Raw genomic sequence first — 19,982 nt, forward strand, 5'->3', positions numbered from 1 at the left:
ATTGAAAATTAGCCAATTGGCTAACACAAATTTACAGAAATGTTGATTAATGTGTGTCCTTTATGTACAAGAGCCAAAGTAAATGACTCATAGTAGCAAAAACAGCGGTGTTACTAATTACACTAACAATGGCTCGGCTGTGTTCATATTGGAACAGAGGCTAGCCTATAGTTGACAACAGAATGTTAGCTCTATAGTCTGCTTGCTAACTGCTAGCTAACTAACTTTCTAACACTTGCTAGCTTACTGATAGCTCAGTTACTTAATGGACAATAAGTTATGTATTGGTGGTTTAATAAAAAATACACAATTGTCCCTTTAAAACCCATTTCACTACTATCTACCATTCCTCTTTTATGAAGCAGTTTATACTTAGGCTATGCAGGGTTATTTAAAGTCTGTGTTGCAGGGTTCATTTTCCAATGAATTTGTTAAATTTGCTTGTTAGTAATAAACATTTAAACTGTTATCCATTTTATTTGATGTATTGATTGATGATCACCAGTGATCCATTTGTAATGTACTAAACATTAGCATGAGGCCAGCTCTCAGCACCGATCTTAGTGCTTCTCTGTCTCGGGCCAGGGTAGGCAGAGAGTTGCGTGTGCACAGCCACAGACAGCATGGCGGTCGGGATGAACTACTATTACATAATACGAAGAAAAATATAAAAGCGCTGACTTTCAGTTGATGCTATTCACTGACAGCAAAAGAAATGCATCGTTATTGTATGTACTGCCGTTTGTAGATTAGCTCCGGCGCTCGTTGCTGTGTTGCTAAATATTAGCAGCTCACCAGGACACTTCACCAACTCTCTACTCCTTCTCCTCGGACAATTCTTCAATCACCCTCTCACGTCTGACAGGTTTGGAATTTAACGATTACGGGCCATCCTAAATGTTATTAGAGGTTCTTGCACTCATCCCAGTCAGTCGCCATAGTTATAGAACTAGGCTCAGGCTAGTCTCTTCCAGGTCTCCCCAACGTGACGTCATCACCAAATTGAATTTAAAAAATACCAAAAATGACTAAACCTGGCCCCTAACACCATTTAGAAACTTTTTTAAAATGATATATATATCTTGAGTGCTTTAATTAGCCATTTATTAACAGTGGTGATTAACCTGTAACATGGGCTTTACACGGTGCCACACTTATATGATAGCTTCCTCCATTTTGGAGATCTTTGTTACCTCAACAACTGTCAGAATGGTTTGCTCTGGGAATTTTCAGGTCAATATTCATAGAAGTTAACTTATATAGGTGGAATCATCTTAAGTAAATGACAGGACAAAGACAGACATGATATTTACGATACAACAAAAGTTGGAGGAAGGAGGGGAGAGGAGAGAGCAAAGAGACCCAGAATGCCACAGTTGCCTGGTTTGTACCTGGACACAGCAACACCAAACTGTTGAAATGAAAAAATGAAAAAGTAATGAAGGAAGATTTAAGGGCACAAAAGACTGGGTAATCAAAGACAGTACAAAGAAAAGGGGAAAAAAGCATTTCAACTCAAGGGCAGGACTAAGGGACTAAGGACTTTCACTTAAACTTACCTAGTTCTCTGAGCAAAAGTCAGGAAATGCCAAGCATAAAAGCCTGGGAGCTGTGCCATGACATTAAAAGACAAAGATTAACAAGGTGGAAATAAATGGAAGGAGTACAAAGTACCTTTACTTCAACGTCAGTGCCAAGGTTTTCTACACTAGGGGAACTTTAAAAAAGGTGACAATGGTGACAATTCCTATTTTCTCTTTATTTAAGAAACTCAGTCAGTCCATGTCCGCATCAAAGCATGAATGTTGGTGAATGAATAGCTGATTTATTTACCAAAATGCCACAACAAAACTGAAACCGCAAGCCCCAGTTAATCCACCATTGCACACCCTTACTGTTTTACACAAACTCAGCTTTTTGTAATACAGCCAGTACTTACTGTCAAAGGCAGTAGCTCATACTGCAAGGTGTGTACACCGTTATACCGCTATCACACCACTGACCAGGGTCCCAACTGGGTCTCACAGAATTCTGTGAAATGAACACAGTTCCTTAACTCAAAATCTGTGGCAGTTTCACGGAATTGCCAAAAATTCCGTGACGGCCCCACAGAAGTGATGTCTATGTAAGTCAATGACAGGCATCATCCGGGGTCTACGCACTTTCTGCCAGTCGGGAAGCTGTATTCATCTTTGCTGGTATTAGTATATTTAGCCCTACAACCACTGTTTTAATCAACATTTATTTACCAGATCTTATCATGGTTTACATGTATTTCTTTAAAAGTTATTATTTACTATTTCGGCCAGGGAAGCTGGATTGCTTTGTTGTTTATTGATATTTTTTAAACAATAATGGCACATCTAGCAACATCATTTATATTTAGATGTTATCATATTATTCATTTCTTTATTTTAGTAATACTATTTTGGTGTTATTGGCGGTGAAATATTACAGTATGCTGTAAGACAGAACACTTTATGATCCGAGCTGGATGCATGCAAAGCCCATATCCCACAATGCAATGCGGGCATTCATTTCAGAGAATCAGACAGCGATCTACGGGTCTTTTACGCCAGTCTCGCTTCAATGTACATATATTTAATCAGTGGTTTTGTCACCAGCAACAACAAGTTGCTCAGCTTTGTTCCAGTAAGTTATTCACCGTAATAACGTTTAAAAAATCAGCTGAAGACTCCGGAAGTGACGTAGTACATACCGCTCCGCTTCTGTGAAAGATGGCTGCACGTTGTAGCCTATGTGAGAATTTCCACAATAAGAATACCAGTAATGAAAAAATTGTGTTTTATGCTTTATGTTTGGCTTATTTGCATTTGTTTTGACTTGTTCTGTTGTGGAAGAAAAAAAAACTATTTACAAAGAGAAGCCTTTTTAATTTTATATTCCATGCATCGTTATGTTAAAACATAATTTTCTAATTTTGCGGATGATGTATGTTAATAGGAAAGACTAAAGGGGAAAACACATGACCATACATTATGTATGTTTGGGACTTTGTTTGATTTTACATCACATTGCATTATTAGTTGTTTTAAATAAATGACTTTTTTTAGATTAATTATTTGTTTGCACCATTTATCATTCAGACATACAGAACAGATTCCACACTATGTGCAAAGTAATATTGGATGGTGCACCGAACAGAGAAACACAATGAAATGATGAACAAATAAATGACATAACTGAATTTATAGTAGGCCTAACATATTAATTATTATATTCAGAAGATAATCATCATATCAATCAATGTGCTTATCATCCGGTGGCACACCAATGTGAACTACATATTTCTTTACTATAGGCCTAATTTGGACCTACCTCAATTAAAACTTTAAATAAGGTTGCTTGAGTCTGGTTGTGAATTAGCTTCATGATATGATAGTGTAGTGTGTGTGTTGCTCTTGTCACTGTTAATGAAAGATGGAAAATAGATTGTAGCTGTGTGATGTGCTTCAGTCTGGCTCCGTATCACTTTGTTTGTTGTTTTTTAATATAAGTATATGTCAACTGTATGATAAAGCAATACGTCAAGAGCATTTGAACTCAAGACAAATATTCCTCTGTGGACAATAACATTTCACCTGCAACGTGGTCTCCATGACATGTAAAAAAGAAAATGTTGTTGTAGCTATTGTCACTAAACTGTAGCCACTGTAAGCACTGTTATATATGGTAATATTAATTTAACGCGTCCCACACACTCGGGCTACTCTTCCTTTGTCTTTAACATCATAAATGAAAATAATGTCCTGGATCTCCGGAAAAAGAAACAATATGCGTGTCTCCATTTCAAACATCACTGCAGGTTGATGGTGGCGACAACAATGTTGTGGTTAGCTCGCTGAAACTCTACTGGCAAAGTTGCTGGCTGGCTACGCAACGTTAGCTATATCCACTAGCATTCGTACAGGCTAACTATAGCCAGGTAGCTTTGTGTGTAATGTAACAAAAACCCAACCATCTAGTAGGAGCAAAGCTTACTATTTCATTCAATACAATTATGATAGAAAAAGGTGCACTACTGCCACAGGTATTATGTTGACAACATGGACGCGTATATAAGAAACACCAAAGGCAGGCTAAGCTAACGTCCGGCGGCGTAGCATTAGCTAGCCGTCTAAACTTGTGAAAACCCGAACAACATCCCCCGTCTTAGCTGTGTTTCACTTTCCCTCCAATATTATTATAAACATAATACAGTCACCTGGCCTTGGTCGAGACCATAGACTGTTAATATTAAAAGACCAAAAGCCATATTAGGCAAGACCAGTGGCAAATAAAACGCAGGCTGCTCTGTTTTCTCCCCAATGTGACGTCATGCAATGTATTGTGGGCAAAAAAGAAAACACTGTATTATAGTGCCTACTTTCTTATTATGTTCCGTTTTGCGATATCCAACACTATCAAATACAATGGATAACAGTTCAAATATTTATTACAAACAAGCAAACTGCACAAATTCGTTGCAAACCCGGGCTTTAAGTTCTACAAATGGGCTTTACACTTCATATTCAGTGAACCGCTGACATCACATACTCCCATCCAGCTGTATACCAGCATAACTCTTTTGTAGCTACTTGAAATTATCATTAAACAGCAGAGAGAGATGGATTGATGATGGTTCTGCAGTGACTACACTCTGATTCTTCCTGCATATTTACTGCAGCAGCTGGCCAACAAAGTAGGTTTCCTCTAGTATTGATTTTTAATCATTGTCAGACAAAGGGTGAAGAATACTCTTTGTTTGATTTCAATTATATTAAAATGGTCTTTGTTGTTGTCTTCATGACTCATTTTAAAATAGAATTAAAATTAAAATTTGCGCCACACAGCAACCACATAAACTCCGTCTGTCTGCGGACGTTTACCACTCTGGTGCCCCAATGTGTGCTGAAGGGATGTTGGTTGCTTGCCACTGCTGAGCCACTGTTGTAACACCTACAACTTTTATACAAAATGGTTATTATTCAACTTTTAAAGCTAGCATATTATTAGAAAAATTATCACTTTTCCCCATTTCTTACAACTTCACCTTCTTTTTACACATTTTAACCAAAAATCCAGTTAAGTTTAAGCATTAGCTTAAAAGAAAAACTTTATTCCACATATTTGATACATTATTGGTGTTATTCAACTTGTCAATGGAATTCACACTTATTAAAATCATTACCACTTTTTCAACTATTCTCACTATTTCAACTTCTTCTTAAGCTATTATTCCAGTTTTGCTTTAGCAATTTAGCTATTCTGCATTCAAACCGATTTTCTGCTCGAATGTATCATGTATTTAACATTTGAGAAACCGGCCCATCTGGTCTATGGAGTAGCGTCAATAAAAGATGTAATACAGCACAGGTGTCCCAAGGCACTCCATGTGTTCCTGTTGCCCAGTGTGGATACGTACAAGGCAGTGAGCCAGTGGAAACAGTGTTATTGTTCAATAAGAGGGGCCTTAAATTCAATTTTGAATTTATAATTTAAAATTGTTCACTGTCAGCTAAAAACTGGTAACAATAAAGCTCATAGGTCTTACTTTATTGTGAAACACCTGAAAAAAAACTGAGAAAAATGAGTCATGAATTAGAGCCAGCATAGTCTATAGCTCTCCAGGGTATCACAAATTAGTCATACTTTATGATGCCAGAGATAGAAGACCAGAGAAAGAAATAATTTGGGAGAAAAAGGCCCTGCAGGCATGTTTTAAGGGAATAATTGTTTATTTTTTAGGTTGCTTTCTGTTACATATTGCACTGCATGAAGGGATTCTAATCTGGATGTGAAAACTCCAACATGCACTGCAGAGGTATGGACTGTCTGGGTTCTACCAACCGAAGAGGTATTTTTCCAATGATCCACACAGTCCCACATATTTGAGAAAATGTACTCTGCTTAGCGAGCGTGCCCTCCGAGCTGTTCTGCCCTGAAACGTTTCCACACCTGTCTTATTTGCATTTTACACCTTAGTGATTCAGTTTGAGTCTTAGAGTCACTAAGTGCTAGAACTTGACCTTGTTGAAAAGGATTTCCTTATTGGGTCATCATAAGCAGGGTGTTTCTCAGACATGATCTAATTGGCTGCACTGAATTTGACCCCTCCCCTAAATATGATAAATAATGTTCTCTCTTTGGGCATTGGGCCATTTCCAGTATTGCCTGATGCATATAGATTAAGGTTAAACTTCTATAGAAGCCATAACATACTGTATACTAGTAGCTATTAAAAAAAGAAAAAAACTCCAAACTGTGGTGTCTATGGTGTGGTTTGATGAAGTGAGGAAAAACTGATCACTCAGAATAAGAAGATTTTTTCCCAGTTAAAGTCAATTTGTCAAAAAGATGCTTGCAGTCCAGTATAGGGATGCAACGATTATAGATTTTGTTGGAACAATTATAGTCCAAAAATAATTATAGTTTCATGATTATCGTAATTATTATGTATTGATTTCACTGCTAATGTATGAAATGACCTGAGGCTAACGATTGTGTCAGACAGGTTACTCATGTCACATCTACTTCGTCAAGCTCAGTTGGAGGCTGTGCAGTAATGCTCAGCTATCTCCGGAAAAGGGCTTGCCTTCTAATATCCTTCATTGGTCTCTAACTATAACAGTGAGGTCTATTGGTCCATTTCTTTTACTGTCTATGGCAACAACAGTGTTATCTTTTTTAAGAAACACAGTCCTGCTAGCTGGTGTGTCTAACGGAGAAGTCTCTTTTAGGTCCCATAGGGAATCAAGAGTAATTTTGTACTTGTATTTTTCCTAAATTTTGTTAGTTTTATATTTTTTGCCTTAGTGGCAATAATTGGGGTAAATAATCAAATCCCACCTTTTCAACCTACTCTTTGACTTCTCCTGAGTGTTTACACCTGCTCACGACTTCTGATCCACATCTTACCCTCAACATATTCCTTATGACACCATCAGACCAAAACAATTACTACATTTGTTGTCACATACAGCAAACCCCTCACTATTTGCAAGCTGTCTGTCACCAGAACACACTGTAAAAAACATCTCCTCACTATCTGCTAGCTGTCTGTCCCCAGAAGCCACTGTAAAAAAAACATCTCCTCACTATCAGCTAGCTGCCTGTCCCCAGAACACACTGTAAAAACTGCGGTCTCTGTAGACAGCCCTGGGTCTTCAAACAGCAACAAAAACAAACTGCCCACCTGCACCACCAAGCATACACAACCAGTGTTCCAGCTGTCCAGCCAATAACTGACAAGAAGGATTTGGGGGTGGGGGGTTAGAGTGCGAAAGCACAGAAGTTAGGGGACAGGATAAAGGGGATGGAGGGGCGAGCTAGTCTTGTTTTGGTGAAAATACTTAGAACAAAGAAGTAATGTCACTCAACATCATTTAGAGCACCTTTAAAGATGCAAAAAATGGTCAACAGAATCAGGTAATTATGCTGAATCCCATTTTTCCATCTTACCCCTACCCCTTACCCCTTACCCCTACCCCTTGAACCTTGAAACAAAGGTGTAAGGGCTAGGGGTGAAAACATACCCCTATGAAATGGGACACCACTTGCATCACCGTACAGATCACAAACTTTCAAGGTGCCTTCTGCAAGTTTGTCAATGGCATTGGTTTTGACAACAGTGTCAAATGCATTTATATACTTGTATATTTTATAGTTATTTTAAGGTTAACTTTAGTGGTGCAGAGGCAGATGTTCTTTGCAGTACTTACTGTAGGTCTGTTAGCAATACATATGTGTATACAAACACATGGTGTGTTGTATATCTGTTTCAGTTATCACCGTTTTGAATGTCATTAATGTTCAGAAAAATATTTTGTAAACAAATATCTTCATGTCTTTGTCTTTATTGCCAATAAATTAAACATAACAGGCAAAAACATCACATAAAATATATTATATTACAGAACTATTATTAACTATTAGAACCATAACTTACATGTCACACACATAAAAAGGCATTTAAATGTGTAAAACTAAAAAAGACACACAAGACCACACATAAACAAATTAACTACATCTGCTCTGATATTCCAGACCAGTCTGATGCCTGTTGGTCAGTAACATTTCCCTCACATTTCATCAGTGTCCCGTATCTTAACCAACAACAATATACAAGTGCATGGACAGGAACAGGAATTAATTACAAATAATTACAATACTACAGTACCAATGCAATAATGAAGGGTACAACATGAACACATGGTTTAAGAAACTTCTGCTTGTTTTTAGCCCGAAAGTGGGTCATCTGCTGTGTCCTCCTGCGTCCCTGTGTGATACAGGACGGTATATAAAGCATGTAGTGATGTCTCCAAAGCAAGAAGTGTTGTACACTGATATCAAACAAAATTCTCAGCTAATGGTTAAAACTGTAGACAGGCATGAAGTCCATTCAAGACAGAGAAACACGGACCGTTGTGCAAATCAACTATAAGGATTAGCGATTAATGTTAGCAAGCTAGGAATTTTTAAAAAGTTTTTTAAGAACATGGCTGCAGGTATATATTCACATGACTGTATAGGCCACAAAACAAGACTTCAAAATGTGTAAAATTTTAAGATTTTAAAATCTATTATTTAAGTTGAAAACACTTACATTTATGGGTCTCTCAGGTTGATGCAGCGGCCATTGTTGCTTGTAGTACAATAGTCCTTGTTTACAAGTAAGCTCGCTGCCTCTCTTGGTTTAACATGAACGCGCAAGACCTAGGGTAAGGGGTAAGATAGAGAAATGAGATTCAGCCTTATTCTCTGTGGATTGGTACAGAACACATAAAAATAATTTCTTATCTGAAATGTATTTGAAAAACAGTTACAAATCAATTGTTCAATTAAGTTTTATGCTCAAACACGATTTAGTTAAAGTTTTTCATAGCAATGACTCTTTTTACGTCTGTATTAACTACCGACTTTCAGGCTTTTTGTAGATGGATATACTGTATATATATATATATGTATATATACTGCAATTTTGTTGCATCTAAATATGAATGTGGATAACATAAGTGATAGTAAGTTGCTTGCTACATTTGCATTTCTAGTAGTCTCGCTTTGCCAGAGCTTCCAACACAGCACTGCAAAGGAGGGTCTGGTCAGTCAACAGCATTCTGGGATGGGAGAAAAAATGTGCTCGGGGAAGGAACTTGTTTTGGTTGAACGTGTATATTCAAAGTGGTTTTAGTCTTGTGAGGGAATTTGTCAGATTGACTTCAAATTCAGTCTGTGTCATCTAAAGAGGTGTCATTGAACTCAGCAGGGAATTTCCTTTTCATTGTTGAAGGTTTTCGGTGTCTGAGTGCCGTACAAATGCACGTCGCAAGGAGTGGCGTCCAATGCACGCAGATTAGCAGGGGCTTGCAGCTTTAATTTTTAGATGGAGTTGAACAGGAAAGGACAGAACACACACTCATGGCTGCACACTCATGTATTTAACATAGTTGTGCACTGCAGCATTGACTGCACTAATTTATTTATTTCATGTTAATTTGTAAAGGGACATGAAGCATGAACTCATACCACAGCATTTATAGCCCAAGCTAATTTGTAATGCCAGTCTCCAGATGCACCTTTAAAATACACAAAACTCAACAATAAAAAAGCATACAAAACAGCACAAAACAAACATGATTGAATAAAATTACAATAAAACTCAACAACATTAATCAGATCATTCATAACTTCATGACTGATTCCTCTTTAAAAACTATTTCACAATCCCTTTGAAGTTCGATTGGTAAGGATTTATACGTAATTCCCCTGAACCAAAAAAAGCCTTCTGTCAAATTACGATTTAGATATTTTTTCAAAATATGCAAAACCTTCCCAGATCAAAGATGGTTAATTTATGCACAGGAATTATTTACTTATAAGTTCTCATTGCTTTATTTTTTGGTTTGTTTTCTGTAATTGAGCTGGTGTAGACTGGCTTTGAACGAATCAGTTTGTTGCCATAGCAAAATAAAAGAGCACCAAAATGAATATTTGCTCATGTGTAATGTTTTTAGGGATTTCACCTTAAATTAATAAAGGATGCCTTTGGCACAATGACATATGTATTGTAGGGGTGATCCGAGTATCCGGCTGAAACGAGTATCTTTTGCCGAGTACAAGTATTATACGAGTAATATGAGTCAATATCCGTGCTCGGATTGAATACAACTCCTCAACTGGCCGCGCAGCGTTCTGTGATAATCACAGCATGAATTTGTTTTTTTTTTACTGTCAGCTGTCCCCCGCCCCCCGCCCCCTCTCTCCCTGTGTCTCTCTCTTACTCACACAAACACACACACATACACACATATACACACACACACACACACACACACACACACACACACTATTTACCTGGTGTGGAAATAAAAAAAATAAAAAAGAACCAAAAACAACAAAAAATCACACTGATCATAAAAAAGGAAAAAGTTAAAAAAAGAAAGCTATACTGAGTAAGAAAACTCTTGTTCATTTCATTTTACTTCATAATTGCAACTGCATGTGTTGTATTCATTGTTGCAAAACGTTCTGTATATTGTATGTTTGTTACCATGACAACTCCATTGATCTGAAGCTTGATGCTGTCATGTAAATAGTTTTCAAATCAGCAATAAATATAACAATTTTTGATCAACTCATATCAACTCATATCAATTGCATGCTTAAATAACATACAGGTTAAATACCCTAACATTTCAAGAGAACCCGACCCACTTCCGGGTTAAATCTGACCACTTCCGGTCTAGGCCCCGCCGAGTCCGAGTACGGATACGGATACAGATAATTCATGTGGTAAACAGATACAGATACAGATAATGCTGTACTCGCTCATCCCTAACGTATTGTAAACCCCTTTATATAAATTATGCTTTTTAAACACCTTTTCTTTGTAATTGTATCTATTGCTGCTTTGTAATTGGTAAAACAGTACCACGTAGGTAAAAGCTAATTTACAAAGCTAAACCTTAAGCAGAAATATGCAGTGGTGGGCAAAGTTCTCATGTAAACGAAGCAATACTCATAAAAGTACCACCTAAAGATGGCCGTGGAGGAGCTAATTTAAACTATATTATGTAGTATAAATCAACATAAGTGTTATTTAACCTGTAACAGTGTATGTGTTATGTAGTGATGGTCAAATGAAGCTTCGCAAACCATTTTCTTTATTTTCTAAGCCCACTAGAGGGTGCTCTCTGTTCAACAAGGGGATAAAAACATACTGAATTGCCATTCCTTGAGCCTTTTTCTGAAAAACAAATGTTCCATTTACCATAATAGATGCCAGAAAATGGGTCACAAAGCTTCATGAGGCTTCATCTCTGTCATATGTTGTCTTTTTAAAATTCTCATCACAAAAAGTAACTTGTAACTATTGCAGTAAATGTAGTAGTAGTAGAAATAAATGTAGTGCAGTAGAAATGGAAAGTGACATACAATTTCAAGATTACATGAATTAAAAGTACTTTAAAACTCGCACTAGCCGTCCGGTCACAGGTAAACATTGCCATGATAACAGCAAGCTGGACCAATCAGAGATGTCGCTGTTATGCTTCAGTTGCTAGACACTCAACAGTATTTGCTTTATTGTTCTGAGCTGGCAGCCGAAACATCAGCCTACAGAATGTGCTGAGACTCAAACATCCAGGCCATGTTCAAGGCAGATAACTAAAAATAAGTTTAATAAGCTAAATGACAGCATGCTTGTTGATTCCCAGTGGGTTAAACACTACGAGCAACCCCATTATACAATCATTTGTCTACAACATCAAAAATATCACTAAGTGAATCTTAAAGGACACACGTTTAAATAGACAGCATGAATCTACTTGCGTAAGTTTCATTACTGTAGACTGATAATTGAAAGGTGAAGCTGGTGTCCCAAAAGGTGTGTGTGTGTGTGTGTGTGTGTGTGTGTGTGTGTGTGTGTGTGTGTGTGTGTGTGTGTGTGTATACCGGGACATTCATCAGCAACAGCCTACCTGGTTATAACACTTACACATTTTACCTCATTCTAGAGAAATCCTTTCCTGTAGTCACATAACTGACACATCGTTGCCTGCTTTAAAGAGGGCACACTCTTTAAATGAATTATGTGTTCTACATGTCATTAATCTCCATGAACCAAATAAAAGTATTGTCTTGGCAGTAGTTTTGTTTATTTATTAGGGTAAGATATTATTGGCAGGGATGTAATGGAGGCGTACATAAACCTAGTTTATCCTCTTCTTTACATGGATCATCACTTTTCTGAAAAAGTGAAGTGATTCTGTTTTGGGTTTTTATTTCCTGTAATGTTCATTGACTAGATTACAACTTAGTTTACTCTTTCTTTTGTTTACCGCAAGTGCTGCATCACAAATAATGAGAAACAGTTTCATAACAACTAAAAGATTGTAGGGGATTTAACGTGATTGGCTCAACAGAAATGGCGGCTTAAGGTGCAGCTCATGTCCCAACCTTGCCAAATAGTTGTGTTATATGGTTTCCACACTGATATTCTATCACTTTGTGCTCGATAGAGTTGTTTAAAGCAGAATGGCAAACAAGAACAAAACCCAACGCGACGATACGGATGCCATTGCAGAGGCACTAATTGAGAACCAGAAAAGCAATCTCAAACCAAGTTTTTCTCAGATTCAAGATCAGGATTGTCAGCTCAAAGCTAACTGCTATTCTTGCACACCTAGCATCTCTAATTGCAAGCTCTATCAGGTCTGATGTGGACAATCTAAAAACTACAGAGGAAAGAAACTCACGTATTCTTGACAGCCATGGCCACACTTCTCAAGAGGTGCTCAGGAGTTGAAGAAAGCAGACATGGAGGACAGAAACCAGAGATGTAATAGCTGCATTGTCGGGATGAAAGAGGGGTTAGATGGCTCAAATGCTAATTAATATAGCTTGCACTCCCTGCCTAAGTGGCTCCCGACATTGTCAGATGTTCAGATCAATATTATGAGAGCCCACTGAATTAACATTGATAGACCAAAATAATAACACTACTACTCATTGCGCACTGATTTTCAACGTACTTTGCTACACAACCAGGCAGGTGATATATAAATACCCACCCTCATTACGTGGAGCGGGCTGCTCCCCATCCTCTTGTTGCCGTTGAGACAGGCAACGCCTTGGACTCTGTTGCAGAGAACACCATGAAAAAAGATCAGGATTAAAACAACTGCCTGATGAACATGGACTCTTGGTTTGACTTAATCTCTTAATGTGTCCTAGTTTTATTGCATTGTTATCTGATATGATTACAGAGACTATGTTTTTAAATGACACATCTGAGCGGCCCTATGTCTTTATTGTGGCCTATCTGGCCATTACTTCTCCGCATTTCCCGTTTGGCCAAAAGAGTCGGCTCGCCAGTAGCAGTGGGAGCTCTGGCGAGCTGAACCTCTCCCAAGCGGCCCTTATTGCTAGACGTCTCTCTGTCTTGGCGGGACGTCTCCGTTCCTCTGGAGGCGCTTGTCGACTCCGGAGCAGACGAGAGTTTCATTGACATCGAGCTCTCCCGTCAACTCTCCATCCCCCACGTCCCTCTTGACACCCCCCTCCACGCCACCAGCCTCAACGGCCAGCCCTTCGCCACCATCACTCCCCCGCTTCAACTCCTTACCTTCGGCAACAATCACAAATCCGTCTCCCTTCATCTCATTTGCCCACAAGTCGTTTGTCCAAACTGTCCCGTCCATAGAGAGGCAATTGAGCAGTATGTTAGGGAATCTCTCACCGCCGGCTCCTGGAGAAGAGGCTGTTTGTTAAAGCAAAAAAATGTGAATTCAGTATTCCCTCCATTCAGTACCTTGGTTTTGTACTAGAGTAGGGGAAGGTAAGAGCAGACCCAGCCAAGATTAAGGTTGTGGTCGACTGGCCCGTTCCCACATCTTTCAAACAGTTACAACACTTTCTGGGTTTAGCCAACTTTTACAGACGGTTTATTCACCACTACAGCTCCGTGGCTGCCCCACTCAATCGCCTCCCTGTCAGTCCCCTTCGTTTGGTCTCCAGAGGCCGCTGCAGCCAACCAGGACCTAGGAGCAGGCCTTCGGTGTGTGGCGTACCGTATCCCCTCCTCCTGGAGTACCGTATCCCCTCCTCCTGGAGTGGTCACCTCCCGTGGGTGGAGTACGTACACAACTCCCTGCCCAGCGCTGCCACTGGGATGTCCCCCTTCATGTGTGCCCTGGGATTTCAGCCTCCGCTCTTCCCCACCCTGGAGAAAGAAGTAGCGGTCCCATCAGTTTAAGCACACCTTTGGTCAACGAGTGTGGAGGGAGGCCAGAGCCGCACTGCAACAAACAACATCCCTCAACAAACCCCTGGCCCCCGCCTACCAGCCCGGCCAGAAGGTGTGGCTGTCCTCACAAGACCTCACGCTGCAAACATCATCCAAGAAACTCACGCCGCGATTCGTGGGTCCCTGCATGGTCGAGGCAGTTCTGAACCCCACCACAGACAGGTTCAAGCTTCCATCCCACCTCAAGATCCACCCCGTATTCCACGTCTCTCGGATGAAACCAGTTGCCACCAGTCCCCTCATTGTCCCAGTGGCAGCTCCTCCGCCCCCACGAATCATTGACGGCCACCCGGCCTATATGGTAAGCCGCCTCCTGGATGTGCAACGTAGGGGTCGGGGCTACCGGTACCTGGTGAACTGGGCCGGCTACGGCCCGGAGGAACGCTCCTGGATCCCGGCCGACCAAATCCTGGACTCCTCCCTGGTGGAGGACTTCTACAAGGCCCACCCGGACAACCTGGTGGTCCACCTGGGGGGCGTCCGTTGAGGAGGGGGTAGTGTCATGGTGGAGTCCAGATGGCCGTGAGTCTGTCTTATTTCTTTTTCCGTTCCTGCTGTGCCTCTCCATAGTATTTCATGTGATTTCTAAAGGTTCATTTTTTGGGCTTTCCTGGCCTCTCTCTGTCTGTTTGTATCTCTCTCGGTGTGTCACTCCAGTTCAATCCTACTACCAATCAACCTGCAACCATCCACTTATCTAGCTCCTGCAGTGTATATACCCCAGCTTTACTCTCCAATCTTCGCTAGTTTGTTCAGTTCGCCAAGGTGATACTAAGATTACAGCCAGTCTTTTGTTTCCTCAACATTTGCCTTGTGTTTGCTTGGGCGTTTGACTAACTTGTGCCTTCCTGTGCCTCAGGTCCCTTCTCCTCCTGTGGTGTCCCTCTGCCTTGCCTTGCGTATCAGTCTGCTTCCCCGACTCCCGGCCTGCACCCACTTCACTACACAAACTGCCTCTGAACTGTTTGCAAACTGCTGTCTGTGTTCTGCTTCTGGGTTCTACACAACAATTTAATTGTGTCCTCTAATAACATAATTTCATGTTGTGCAGTTGTGTATTTACTGACTTACTGATGTATATTCCAGCATATTGATATATGTGTCCTCAGCCATTTGAAAATACATATACATTTATACCAGACTTTTGGACATGGACTGTTCATGCTGTTAAAAACTCACACTCCCACTATGGCCACTATAGAGGGCATAAACCACCCTCCTAGCTGTTATACAAATGCATACTGACAAAAATGATTTAATCTTCAGTAAGGCCTTCACATGACTCAAGGTTTTACAGCTGCTTCTCTACAGATGGCCCCTCTACTGAAGCTGTGCTGGTTTTTAGTGGCTGCTGCTTAGCCTAAAACGATAAGGGCAATGTATGGCTAAAGAAACAGCTGGATAAGCTGTATAAACAGGAGGGAGAGGGAGAGAATGGATAGGTGTGAAAATGAAAACACATACACACACTATGTAGACTTCAAGTGTTGCACTGACACACACACACACACACACACACACAATCATCATCTCAGACCCACTACACACTCCATATAAGGGTTGTTGCAGGCTGCTACTAAGTAAGACATAAGTACTTGTGGCCAGCTTGATCTATGCTGTATACAATCACAAACCGCTGCAGAGATGGTTTGTACTGTAATTATAAAGGGAAATACAGATACAGAAATACAGAGGAGTAGGAAGAAAGAAAAAGCTAAAAAGGAAGAGAGTGATAACAAGGAAGACGTAGAGAGTGTGTGTGTGTGTGTGAGTAAGGAAGTGGGAGAGATTGAGGTTAGACTGCAATGCTGCAAAAATATATTATAGATGGTTTTATGGCTGTACCTGTCGCTCACGAGACATTAGTGAACCTATGCTGCCACATTGTGGTCAAATACAGATATAACCAATCAGTGGTGGAAGGTTAAAAGGACAGTATATCTAAAGTACAGTACTCAGTGGTGGAAGAAGTACTCAGATCTTTTAATGGAGTAATAACACAATGAAAAACTACAAGTAAAACTGGAAAAAGAGGCCAAAGAAACAAATGTGCTGCTTGAAGAGATGAAAGTTATCTAGGTGAATACGGATACCATTAAAAAACAGCTAAACAGTAAGGTGGGTAGACTGTACGGATTTGTGGAAAATTTCAATTTTGAAAGGAGAATTAAAGGAGGAATAAAAAAGTGTGTCAAAGAAATTCAACAAAATATTGATCTAGAAATCAGTGCACTAAAATCCTCCATGGGCCAGCTGGAAGAAAAGCTTCAATTGAGCAGTTCGTGCTCTGCCAGCAAGTTTGATCCTGATGTCTCCAGTTTTATGGGCCAGCCATAGAATGAAGATGAAGATTTGGCTGAGTTGTTCGAGCATGGCTGTTGGAGCATGGCTGTGTTCTTTTTATATCAAGTAGTTCTACAATCTACTCGCACCACTTTCTAAATACCGAATCATGTCAGCCCACCAATTTCCCCGTAACGTTAATGAAATACATTGACGCTACATTAGAGAAACCACTATCGTAACGTTGCTAGCTAAATACTAACATTGGCAGCTAGCTCTAGCTAGCTTTTTGGTAGGCCATTTAATGATATCATAATAGATGCTAGATAACGTAAGCTAGGTATTCTATCGATATTCAAGGGCAATCCTCTATTAACTAACACATAAACTATACTTCAACAAGATAGGGGTCATGTCATGTAATGACAACTTAACAACCAACAACCACGAAAGGTGTAGGCTTCATGTATTTAATCTGACGATAGGACCACAACCTACAAAGACAACATTGCCCACATTAATGATGGCATAGGCCAAGTTATTAACGTTATGCACGCTTCTCTCGCCTAAAACAGTGAAGGCAGGTCATCCACACAGCCGTATAACAACGTACAATGTCTTTCGGGATAAAAGTATCAATGAAGTCATCTAGATGTATGCCTTTAAACTTACTTTTCAGAGCTCCAGTGATCACAATCATTAACGTTTCTACGTGTCTCACGGGATTGCTTATTCCACGCCAATATAAACAGGGAATGATGTATGTAAAGATATTATTATAATACGTGGGTTCCATCAAAGTATGTATTTATTTCGGAATTGGGCGAGAGCAGAACAACATCTGCGGGTATATCCATTAACCCCTCTCTCACTTGTGTTACATTGCTTCATCATGTATGGGTGGTCTACAGTGACACGTAGAAACAGCTGCGAGCACACTTGGATTTTGTAAGTTCAATATCAACAGAGAGGTCTTTAGTGCAACAGTGTAGCATTTCTGCTGTACAGTCAGTAAACTTTGAATGTGTGTAATTATAAGCGTCCCAATACTTCTCGTCAATATGGTTTTGTTTCTCTCGCTCTCTTTTATTTTTTTTATTATTTTCATTACTTGCCATTCGAGAAAGGACAGGTTGCAAAGACAGCAGTACAATTGTCAATGGAAGCTTCTTTAAAGGACACTGCTGACTGTCAACCAACAACAAAGTGAAGAGATGGAAGAGGAGGAACAAGACAATGTTGATTCTGATTCAGAGGTTTCAGAACAAGGAGAGAGAAGCAACTTAGAAGAGACGGAAGAGGACAGTGAGGAACAGGTGGGTGCAATTGCTTCTCTGACTGCTGACTTTGACGCTAAAGAAGAGGAGGCAAGTATTACCTCAGAAGAGTCTGAAGTCTGAGGATGATCCTCATTTAATTAAGAATTTTCTTCAGGGGTGGGCCTCAAAACACAAGATCTCCCACACTGCCTTGGATGACCTTCTGAAGATGCATGTTGATACATGGCCACCCCAAATTGCCTTCACCTGCACGTACGCTGATCCAAACTCCAAAACACATTGAAGTCATTACAAAATCGGGCATGCAATACAAACATTTTGATTTCAAGGACAGAACAGCCGCAGCTTTACCCCAGATAAGTTATTCATGTGGTAGGAGAAACAAAAAATTCTTTGAATGTGGATGGCTTGACACTTTTAAAAAGAGCAGCACAACAACAATGTGGCCAGTCTTTTGCTGTATTCACCTACAACCACAAACTGTGTTTCTTGTGGTCCTAACACTTGGCTCCTCTAAACCACCAATCACTTGAGTTCCTGGAAGTAATGGTAGATGATCTTTGGGAGGCAGACACCGTCTCCACGTTTAAGAGTAGGCTTAAGACTTTCCTTTTTGATTAAAGCTTATAGTTAGGGCATAGAATTGAATATTGTTAGGGAGTGAGAAGTCGCAGCGTCCGCCCAACCCGGCCCACCTGCTTCTCTTCATAGTTGTCAGATTTATCTATCATGTAATCAAGAATATACTAAAACTAAAGGGAGACTTGGCATACAGCCCGATCCGGTTGGGGAGAGTTCTAGCCCGACCGGGCTGGAGCTCTCTTTACCTTGTCTCTCTTGGTTTTTGCTGTAATAATAGTTTTAGACAGCTGGGGACTTATTTTGATACACTGAGCTCCTCTCTCCTCTATCTTTCCATCTTTTCATTTATGTGCATCCATGTCCCAGAAATGCTTGTTACTAACCTAGCTCTGGGGAGTCATTCCCCGGAGTCCTTATGTTCTTTTCCCCCAGAATGTTCCCTTGGATCAGAGAGGCTCCAAAATCAGGGTAGCAGCTGTCGCCTTGGTCCCGCTCCATGTTCTGTGATGCCATGTTCTACTGCTACACTGCAGTGCCCTGCTATGTCCTGCTGTGCCTTGTAATGTCGCACAGCGTCCTGCTATGCAGCAAACTACTACAAAGAACTGTTACAGACTACAAATTTTTGTCTATTTTGGTTATTGCCACTCTTCATTCCAACCCCAACCGGCCAGTCAGACAGCGCCTACTAAGAGCCTGGGTCTGACCGAAGTTTCTGCCTAAAAGGAAGTTTTTCCTCGCCACTGTCGCACTGTTGCTTGCTCTGGAGGAGACTACTAGAACTGTTGGGTCCTTGTAAATTCTGGAGTGTGGTTTATCTGTATAGTGTCTTGAGATAACTCTTGTTATGAATTAATACTATAAATAAAATTGAATTGAATTGAATTGAATCTTCAGGACCTACTGAGAGATGGTCTCAACAATGGAGCTATAGGAGTGAAAATGTGCTGTATTGTCTGTGATGCACCTGCTTGAGCTTTTGTCAAACCTTTCAAACAATACACAGGTTAGCTGTGACAAGTGTGATCAGAGAGGTGTATGGGAAGGAAGGATGACATTCCCAGCAGTGATGAAGGACCGCCAACGCAACGACGACTTTCCAACAACAATCCTGAGGAGGCTCCTAGTAGACAGGGTAGAGCAGTTTCCTACATGCAACAAGTCTGCCTAGGACTCATAAAGAAATGCCTAAAAGTCTGGATAAAGGGACCGCGGAGGACATACATGTCAGTTGGTCAAGTAAATGAGACAAGCCTAGTTAGTCATGCCTAGTTTTTGTCTTTGCCAGAAAACCTTGAAAGCTGGAGGATATCGACAGATGGAAAACCACAGATCTACGCCAATGTGCAGTGTACACTGGTAAAGTGATGCTAAAGGGCATACTAAAGGATGAGTTGTATGATTATTTTATGCTGTAACTCAACTTTTTAAAAGGAAAAGTTCTTTTTTCCCATTAACACTAGAACTGCCATGACGGTCATTTTGACCGTTTTGAAATTTACATATGTAATAACTTTGCTGGATAAAAAAAT

The sequence above is a fragment of the Etheostoma cragini genome, chromosome 10 (genome assembly GCF_013103735.1).
Source record: "Etheostoma cragini isolate CJK2018 chromosome 10, CSU_Ecrag_1.0, whole genome shotgun sequence".
NCBI classification, from domain to species: Eukaryota; Metazoa; Chordata; class Actinopteri; order Perciformes; family Percidae; genus Etheostoma; species Etheostoma cragini.